Source organism: Ovis aries, chromosome 21 (assembly GCF_016772045.2).
Source record: "Ovis aries strain OAR_USU_Benz2616 breed Rambouillet chromosome 21, ARS-UI_Ramb_v3.0, whole genome shotgun sequence".
Taxonomy (NCBI): domain Eukaryota; kingdom Metazoa; phylum Chordata; class Mammalia; order Artiodactyla; family Bovidae; genus Ovis; species Ovis aries.
Genome location: NC_056074.1, coordinates 34992481 through 35002840, shown reverse-complemented (window position 1 = coordinate 35002840; position 10360 = coordinate 34992481). Strand labels below are relative to the sequence as shown.

At 45.9% G+C, this 10360-nt stretch overlaps 1 pseudogene; it reads left to right on the top strand.

Annotated features, from left to right (window-relative positions):
* The first annotated feature begins 465 nt into the window (after positions 1-465).
* The window catches only part of LOC121817529 (pregnancy-associated glycoprotein 1-like), a 34349-nt pseudogene continuing 24454 nt past the window's right edge, over positions 466-10360 (top strand).

The following is a 10360-nucleotide window of genomic DNA, read 5'->3' as shown; positions in this document are numbered from 1 at the left end:
ATAAGGTGACACTCATAAAAATGATTGGAAGATACACAGTGCTATTGCAATGACATTTATACCTTAACAGAGACAGCTAATTGTTGCTTCTTTGTTTTTCCCCCCAATTTTGGTGAAAGAATACCTCTAACAAAAATGAAGACCATGGGAGAAATTCTCAGTGAAAACAACTTGCTGAACATTTTCATGAAGGAACACACTTATAGACTGTCCCAGACTTCTACTGGTAACTCAAATATAACTTCTCTACCCATGAGGAACTTCCTTGATGTGAGTGTGTTGGGGGATGGTGCTCCACATGCGCCCTGGGGTGTGGCCTAGCATTGGGGTTCTTCTGGAGGTGGCAGGTGGGATATTGGGGCTGGGGCTCCTGCAGGAGGCAGAAACACTGAGAAACAGGGACCCCACCCACAAGAGAAGGCATTCTCATCCTCAACTCTTCGTATGTGGTGACTGGGACCAGCAATGACCATGTGGCAGGTAAAAATCCATTTCTGTGTCAAAGATGGGTCTTTAGTTTGAGGGAGATTGCTCCTTCTAAACTAAGTGAGCCACTCAGTTACAGATGAAGAGTGAGCCATCTCTGGTCAAAAGATAAAGCCAACTGCAGAGCAAGTGTGAATCCTCAGGCAGAGGAGTTCAACTCCCACAGATGCAAGAACCACAGCAGTAAATGTTACTGAACCCCTCATCTGTGTAAGGCAATAAGAATCTAAGACTATGGTTATTGTTATTATATTAGGAAAAGGGCACATTTTGTCTTCAAGAATGCTCATGCCAGCCGGAGAGATAGGCAAAGAGTAAATACACATCAAATGACAGGGTTACCTGTGTGGTATTGATTGGACATCGTCTGAGTTTAGAGGGAATGGCTGGGGTTGATCACAGGGGACATCCTGGAGAAGGAGGTGCTCAGGTTAAGTTCAAAGAGGAGACAAGAGATCGTCTCAAATGAAGGCACCAGGACTTCCCTGGAGGCCCAGTGCTTATGACTCTGGGCTTCCAATGCAGGAGGTACTGCTTCAATGCCTGGTTGTAGAGTCAATAACCTGCATATAGCATAGCACAGGAAAAAATATCAAATGCAGGCACCTCTGTGAGCAAACGCTGTGAGCTCCACAGTGGTTAGAAAGTGATCTCAGGAGACATGTGACACCCAGAGGGAGGCAGCAGCGTGGGAATCAAGGAGAACCAAATATACACTAACACACTCCTCCTGGACCCTATAGCTCATCTATGTTGGTAATATCACCATTGGAACACCCCCTCAGGAATTCCAGGTTGTCATTGACACAGGCTCATCTGACTTATGGGTGTCTTCCATCTTTTGCACCAGTCCAGCCTGTTGTGAGTACAGACACACCCCAACCTACCTTCTTTCACTTGCCCTGCCACCCTGTTCTACACCCTTGACACCTGCCTGACAATCATCTCTTATGTGTGCAGATAAACACAATACCTTCAAGTATAACGAGTCTTCCACCTATCGGCCTACCCAAGAGACCTTCAACATAATCTATGGATCTGGGATAATCAAGGGATTACTTGCTTATGACACCATTCGGGTAATGTATAAACAGAAGTTGAGTCAGGACTGACTATGGAGTGACTACTGCTTACAAAACAGATACAGAACCAGCTGGAAGAACCTGACCTCCCTTAACTGCCCTAGGGATTGATCATCCTACCCACAGTGTCCTTTCCCTGGGGAGACAGCACCCTTGGTGACATACAAACTCCCAGATTAGTTAACTCAGAGAGTGCCTTGGGCTGTGGACTTGCAGCTCCTCTGCCCATGAGCAGCACAAGTTTCATTTTGCTGGGCGCAAGTAGAGGGGGAAAAGCACTGATGTTTATATTCTCAGACTGTCCTGGGCACTTTCAGGTAATAACTGGTTTAATCCTGCAACAACCCCACACAGCAGATGTGTTGATTAGCTAACGATACAGATGAGGAAGCTGAGGTGCAGACAGCAAGGGCTTGCTGAGGTCACACATGTGATACGTGGTGGAGCTGAGCTGGCTTGTCAGAACCAAAGCTGGTGGTGGTTGTTTGGGGAAAGGATAAAACCAATCTGGGGACCCTGGGTGCAGACAAGCACTTCAGTATCCAGGGTGGATAAGCAAGAGGCCAGAGATGTAGGGGGGCCTGATAAGTGTGTTCTCAACGTATGGGGCCTTTGAGAGTCTAATAAAACCTATAGCCTGCCTCCCCCCAAAGTACCTGAGTAGTTCCCTCTATCTCTTACTGTCTCTCTCTCATACACAGTAGCACAAACACACGCATATCCCCAAAAGTGTATTTCCCAGGTAGTAGTTTCATAAGAACCCTGCCAGAAACATTGTAAAATGGACTTCTGTCTTCCTGGGCAGATGCGGAATCCATAACACATAACAATTAATTCAGTCTTCTTCTGTCACCAGATCACAGCGATGCCTAAGAGAAAGCTATCTGCCCGCTACTCATTTTGTCCTCAAGGGGGAACCACTGGGTCCTGACCTGACTCTGTTGCCCCGCCTGTGTAGAAGGCTTGAGGCCAATTTGACTCACACAGAGTAGATGTTTTAACATCTATTACCCACACAAATGGAACCCAAATTCCCCTCCCAGCTAAGTCTAACTATCTGATGTTCACCGAAGAGAAAGCCGGGCCTCAGTTCTTCCCTGAGGATCTAATGGCAGTGCACCCAGCCCAGTCCCAGCCCCGCTTCACAAATCTCTAAGTGGGAATACTCTTCTCTCCCACAGATTGGGGACCTTGCTATCACTGACCAGCCATTTGGCTTAAGCCTGGAGGAATATGGGTTTGAAAGTGCACCCTTGATGGCATCTTGGGCTTGAACTACCCCCACATGTCCGCCATAGGAGCCATCCCCATCTTTGACAACCTGAAGAAACAAGGTGCCATTTCTGAGCCTGTCTTTGCCTTCTACTTGAGCAAGTAAGTCTGAGCTGGACAAGCCCTCTCTCCAAATTAGCTTGAGATGCTTCAATGGCAAGAAAATTATCGAATACTTGATACAGAAGTATCCTGAGAGAAAATCTGGAAAACTATGGCCCCAGGGCCCCGCCTACTTCACCCAGGCTTTTATAAATAACATTTTATTGGAACACAACCCTGCTCCTGGGCTCAAGAGCGGCAGGTTGGTGTAGGTGGTGAAGGGAGAGGAAGACTAATGCAAGGTGTCAGGATATGAGTTGGAAGAAAATGCAACAAGATTTCTAGATGAATTTGAAATGGAAGGAAAGAGAGGGACAGTGGAAATCTTTCCTTCCTCTCTAACATTTCACTCAGTGCCCAGGACCACTACACAATTTGCAGAAGCCAGTGTAAAACCAAATTGTGGAACCCAAACAGAAGTGTGGGTTCCCTTTTCAACAAGAATTGGGAATTTCAAGACAGCGATAGCAGAGGTGTGGGTCCTGTTGATGTGGGGTCTCATGGATAGCACAGGTCACAGGCCAGGGAAGCCAACCTTGGGTGAGCCTGAACCCACACCTTTCGCACTCTCAGGCCTTGATTTTTCTGGCCTGAGACAAGAGCGAAGCCAAAACCCTTCGGCACACTGTCCTCCGAGGATATCTTTGACCACTCATGTCGCAGAGTTCCCGGGCCTCTTCAGAAGACTGAATGGGTGGAGAGTGGCCAGGTGGCCCAGTTTCTAACCTCCTCTGTGCCACTCATTAGCCCATGACTGACTTCAGTCCAGTTCTCAATTGCTTCTCGTCTCGATTTCTGTATCTGTAAATGGGGACATTATTAGGGCCTTGATGGGTGGATAAGCACAGCCCTGACAGTGCTGTTGTTACTGTCCTCCAAGGATCCCCTTCTCTCTTCTCTCTACAGATGCAGGGGGAAGGACAGTGTGGTGATGTTTGGTGGTGTGGACAAAGCCTACTACATGGGAGAGCTCAAGTGGCTGACCCAAGCAGGTGACTGGCGTGTAAACATGGACCAGTAGGCCTTTCCTTCTGAGGGTCAGCCCAAGTAATGCTCCCACATATGTACATGGACACAAGCAGATACACCCAAATGCACTCACAGACACATAGTCAACAGACATATACACCACCCACAAAGACACAGACAGACACACAGACACATGCAAACACACAAGCAGGCACATAAAAACACAAGCAGACCAATTAAATACACAGACACACTTAAACAGGCATAGGCACACAGAGACTCACAAGCAAACACGCAGTGACACATACAAACACACAGATACACAAACCACCCATAGGTTCACAATCGCCCCACGCCTCCTGACCAGGGCTCTGACCAGAGTCCTTAACAGGCTCCAGAGAGGCCTGTGTAGCTAGGGGAGGACTGCACTGCTGAGTGTGAGGTAGGGATCTCTGTTAGAGGACCCTACAGTGTGGTGAAAAGAGGAACAGGGAGAGTTTTCTCAGCCTGAACAGAGCTGTGATAAGATGACCAACTATTCATGTTTACACAGGACTGAGGAAGCTCTCAGTAGGTATAAATGTTGGTTTAAAAACAGGGAAAGTCCTGAATAAATGGGGAAAACTGATCTCCTTAAGGAGGAGCTAGCCAGCAGTGGAGAGAGGTTGGCCACAGTCTTGACACCTGAAAGCAACTCATAATAAAAGACACCCTACATGATCATAGCTACCTATTGCCTACCCTGGACACACAGTGCAGCAGATGCTGTAGCTGAGGGAATCAGGAAGGAGGGATCCAGAAATGTCTTGAGAACAAGGGGCAATAATTGATGGGATTCTGTGTAATACCCTCAGAAAAAAGTGGCTCTGTCCTTTGGAGGTTCCATGGGCTACTCAGGTATCGCCTGGCCAAGGTCTCAGTGTCTGAGCTGGGTGAGTGAGCAGTGCTGGGAGACACCCTCTCCCAGGGCAGCCAGTCTTCACCATCCCTATGAGAATCTGCTGCCCCTGGGAACTTCCGTCTTCACTGTGTGTTTGACCCATTTTGTTTGACTTCAGATATAGCTCTCTGATTGTTCTTCATTCATTGTTTTCACAGTGTTCATTACTCATTCAACAGACAAGCATTGTGCATCCACTGTGTGCCAGGCACTTTAGGGATCTGATGAGAATAAACTTGCCCTCACATCTAAAAAGGTAAATGTACATGAAGTGACTCCCACACACAGTGAATTATCACTTTGGTACATGCTAGACATGAGGAAGGGTCTACAGAGAGGGACCAAGATAAGAGACTGATATACACCACGGGAACGACTTCCCCAAAATTATGACAATTAAGCAGAAATCTAAAGGATGAGAAGTTATCTAGAAGGGAAAGGGAGGTCTTCTAAGAAGGAAGACCACCTTGTGTCAAGGTACAAAAGAGCCTGGTGTATTCAAGTGCTGCATTTAAGGGTGTCAAGTTGCCATGTCCAGAGCAAAGGAAGAGTCAGGGAAAGAGATGAAGGGATATTCAGGAGACAGTCGGGCAGGGGGCAGCTCTGGGGAGACTCAGAGTAACCTTCATGTCCACTTTGTCCCACTGTCTGGCAGCATCTCCATGAAACGAAAGGTTATTGCTTGTTCTGGAGGATGCCATGCTGTTTTGGACACCGGGACATCACTGATACAAGGTCCAACAAGTCTGGTTAATAACATCCAGAGGCTCATCCGTGCCACACCCCATGGTTTCAAGGTGAAGGGTCATGCCAAAGGGTCACTCCCAGTCTCCATGCACAACAAGGATCTCCAGGGCCAACCTCTTTCCCTCTCTCTCTAACAGCACTATATCTCATGTTTTGCCATCAATATCCTGCCCTCTCTTGTCTTCACCATCAATGGCATCAACTACCCAGTACCAGCTCGAGCCTACATCTTCAAGGTGAGGGGACAGTCCTGAGGGTTGATTCTCAAACTGAAACTTGCAGGAACCTTTTTGGGGGCTGCTGCTGGGAGGAGGGCGCCATCTGCAGGTCTAGTCTCACCATTGCAGGTGCTGCTGAGCCCTGTGGCTGGGCCAGAGCCTCCCACTAAATAAACCACTTGAGAGTGAAGGGCCGTCTGGGACATCGATCTTCCTGAAATAAATGTGGAGACACCACCCGATGCTAGCATGGTAGGAGTCACAAGGAGATGGGAACACTAAGGTCCTCAGTCCTCAAAGAGCTTCAATTCAGAGCTCTCAGATGCATGAACATGAAAGTCAGCTCTAGAAGTCCCTGAAAATAGGCCATGTGGCATGGGGATGGCTGGGGACAGTCCCAGTGTGCCGTTCCACCCTAGGGATTAACAGTCTCCCTTCCCTCTCCGTGTTCTCCTTGTTTGAATGATAAATGACGTGGGTACCCGACCCCTTGGTGGAGAGTTTGAATGCTAGAGCACATAAGGGGACCCTGTGACAGGCTTCATGACAGCTCCCAAGGGAGTTCAGAGCAAGCTCTGAAGGGCTCAGAGAAGGCTTTGAGGCAGATCCAGAATTTCAGTAATTCTAACCCCCACCTCATGGAGCTAGCTACAAGGAAGCCCACTTGGTTCTGGGCAAATCTACACTGGATTTCATGCAAATGGCACCCCAAGGTGCTTTGCTAAGGGGCACTGGGCACTTATTAGAGTGATGAGGGCTTCAGACTGATAGGTGGGGGTGGAGCACCAGAGTAAGTCACCCAACCATTCCTGGAGTGGCCAAAGAGGGTGAATGTGGATCCAAGCAAGCTTCCCAGAGGGCCTGAGCTAAGTCTTAAAGAATGAATTGTAAGCACCTCTATGAATGTATTTTAAATAGCTAACAAACAGCGAGCTACTGAATACAGCACAGGGAATTCTGCTCAATGTTATGTGGCAGCCTGGATGGAAGGGGAATCTTTGGGACAAGGATACATGTATATGTATGACTGAGTCACTTTACTGTCCACCTGAAACTCAGAATATTGTTAATTACCTATACTTGAATATGAAAGTAAAAGTTATTTTTTAATAAAGAACAGGTTCTGGGGATGCAGGAGAAGAACCAGCATTCTCTGCAGAGAAAACAAAGAGCAGGAGTCAGAAGGAAAGGAACAGGGAGTGTAAGGAGAACTATGGGACACTCTTGTTTTCGAAAAATTGTATTGAAGTATGGCGGTTCATGGGGTCACAAACAGTGGGACACGACTGAGTGACTGAACTGAACTGGACTGGTGGCTGATCTTCAGTGTTGCTTTAAGTTCTGCTGCACAGCAAACTGACTCAGTTGTACACATACAGAAATACATATTCTTTTTTATTCTTTTTCACTGCTGTTTATTGAATATAGTTTCTTACACTCTACAGTAGGATTTTGTTGTTTATCATTTCTTTGTATATTGCTTTGTTTCTGATAATCCCAAATTTTCTATCTTCTCATCCTCTACACCCTGCCATATGGCAGCCACATACCTTGGCCCTTTCTCATGTGGGATGAACCCTCACATCCCCAGATACCAAGAAAATCACCTGATAGTAAGCAAAAGAGTGAAATAAAACCAAGAACTGTGCTAAATCTGGATATTGAAGGCATTTGCAGGAAAGGGCTCAGGCTGACTGGTGTGTGTCTCTGACTCCCCCAGGATTCTCAAGGCCATTGCTTTGCCACCTTTAGAGGAGGCACAGAGCAAGATAACATCTCAGAGACCTGGGTCCTTGGTGAAGTCTTCTTGAGGCTGTATTTCTCAGTTTTTGATCGAGGAAATGACAGGATTGGCTTGGCACAGGCAGTGTAAATCTTGGACTGGTTCAGGAATCAATCAGGCTGCTCCTAACACACACTGGCTCACACTTAGGACACTCCTGCCCAGGATGCTGGTGAACTGCATTTGGTGCTCTGCAAACCCTATTCTCAGTAAAGAATAAAATGTTTCACTCTTAATGGTCCTGAAACAAATGGGTGCCTCTGTTTGGGTCTGGGAGGTGCATAATGTTTGGGAAGGATCTGGAACCAATTCTGAAACACAAGTGAGAGGAGCCCAACTCCAACTGGCTTCAAGGAAAGGGGGGACTATTTGGAAGGATTCTGGGGATCTGGGACATAGGAACCAGAGCAGATCCAAAGATCTCAGTGCCTGGACCCAAGAAATCAGAAGTCATCAGTTCTCTTTCTCATCCTCACTCTTTCCCCTTGACTGCAAAGAATATAATCAATCTGATTTCACTATTGACCATCTGGTGGTGTCCATGTGTAGAGTCTTCTCTTTTGTTGTTGGAAGACGGTGTTTGCTATGACCAGTGCATTCTCTTGGCAAAACTCTGATTACCCTTTGACCTGCTTCATTTTGTACTCCAAGGCCAATTTGTTGATTATGATGGCTACTCCAATTCTTCTAAGGGATTCTTACCCACAATATAATGGTCATCTGAGTCAATATCCTCCATTCCAGTCCATTTTAGTTTGCTGATTCCTAAAATGTCCACGTTCACTCTTGCCATCTCCTGTTTGACCACTTCCAATTTGCCTTGATTCATGGACCTAACATTCCAGATTCCTATGCAATACTGCTATTTACAGAATTGGACATTGCTTCTATCACCAGTCACATCCACAACTGGGTGCTGTTTTTGCTTTGGCTCTGTCTCTTCATTCTTTCTGGAGTTATTTCTCAACTGATTTCCAGTATCATATTGGGCACCTACCAACCTGGGAAGTTCATCTTTCAGTGTCCTATCTTTTGCCTTGTCATACTGTTCATGGGTTCTCAAGGCAAGAATATTGAAGTGGTTTGCCATTCCCTTCTCCAGTGGACCATGTTTTTAGAACTCTCCACCATGATATATCTGCCTTGAGTGGCCCTACATGGCATGGCTCATAGTTTCATTGAATTTGACAAGGCTGTGATCCATGTGATCAGATTGGTTAGTTTTCTGTGACTGGTTTTCATTCTCTCTTTCCTCTGATGGAGAATAAGAGGCTTATGGAAATGTCCTGAAGGGAGAGACTAACTGAGGGGGATACTGGGTCTTGCTCGAATGGGTAGGGCCATGTCCAGTTCAGTTAAGTTCAGTCTCTCAGTCTTGTCTGACACTTTGCCACACCATGGAGAGCAGCACACCAGGCCTCCCTGTCCATCACCAACTCCCAAAGTTTACTCAGACTCAAGTCCATTGAGCTGCTGATGCTATCAAACCATCTCATCTTCTGTTTCCCCCTTCTCCTCTCAGCTTCAATCTTTCCCAGCATCAGGGTCTTTCCAAATGAATCAGTTCTTCGAATCAGGCAGCCAAAGTATTGGAGTTTCAGCTTCAACATCAGTCCTTCCAATGAATATTCATGACTGATTTCCTTCAGGATTGACTGCTTGGATCTCCTTGCAGTCCAAGGGACTCTCAAGAATCTTTTCCAATACCACAGTTCAAAAGCATCAATTCCTTTGTGCTCAGCATACTTTATAGTTGAAATCTAACACCTATACATGATTACTGTAAAAACCATAGCTTTGACTAGACAGATCTTTGTTGGTAAAGCAATGTCTCTGCTTTTTAATATGTAGTCTAGGTTGATCATAACGTTTTTTCCAAGGAGTAAGCTCTTTTAATTTCATGGCTACAGACATCATCTGCACTGATTTTGGAGCTCCCCAAGATATAGTTTTCATTCCAATCCCTAAGAAAGACAATGCCAAAGAATGGTCAAACTACCACACAATTGCAGCCATCTCACACGCTAGGACAGTAATGCTCAAAATTCTCCAAGACAGGCTTCAACAATACATGAACCATGAACTTCCAGATGTTCAAGCTGGGTTTTAGAAAAGGCAGAGGAACCAGAGATCAAATTGCCAACATCTGCTGGATTATGGAAAAAGCAAGAGAGTTCCAGAAAAACATTTATTTCTGCTTTATTGACTATGCCCAAGCCTTTGACTGTAGATCACAATAAATGTGGAAAATTCTGAAAGACATGGGAATACCAGACCACCTGACATGCCTCTTGAGAAACCTATATGCAGGTCAGGAAGCAACAGTTAGAACTGGACATGGAACAACAGACTGATTCCAAACAGGAAAAGGAGTACATCAAGGCTGTATATTGTCACCCTGCTTATTTACCTTATACGCAGAGTACACCATGAGAAATGCTGGACTGGAAGAAACACAAGCTGGAATCAAGATTGCCAGGAGAAATATCAATAATCTCAAATAATACCACCCTTATGGCAGAAAGTGAAGAAGAACTAAAGAGCCTCTTGATGAAAGTGAAACAGGATAGTATAACAGTTGGCTTAAAGTTCAACATTCAGAAAAAAAAAAAAAGATAATGGCATCCAGTCCTATCACTTCATGGCAAATAGATGGGGAAACAGTGGAAACAGAGGCAGACTATTTTGGGGGGCTCCAAAATCACTGCAGATGGTGACTGCAGCCATGATATAAAAAGATGCTTACTCCTCAGAAGAAAAG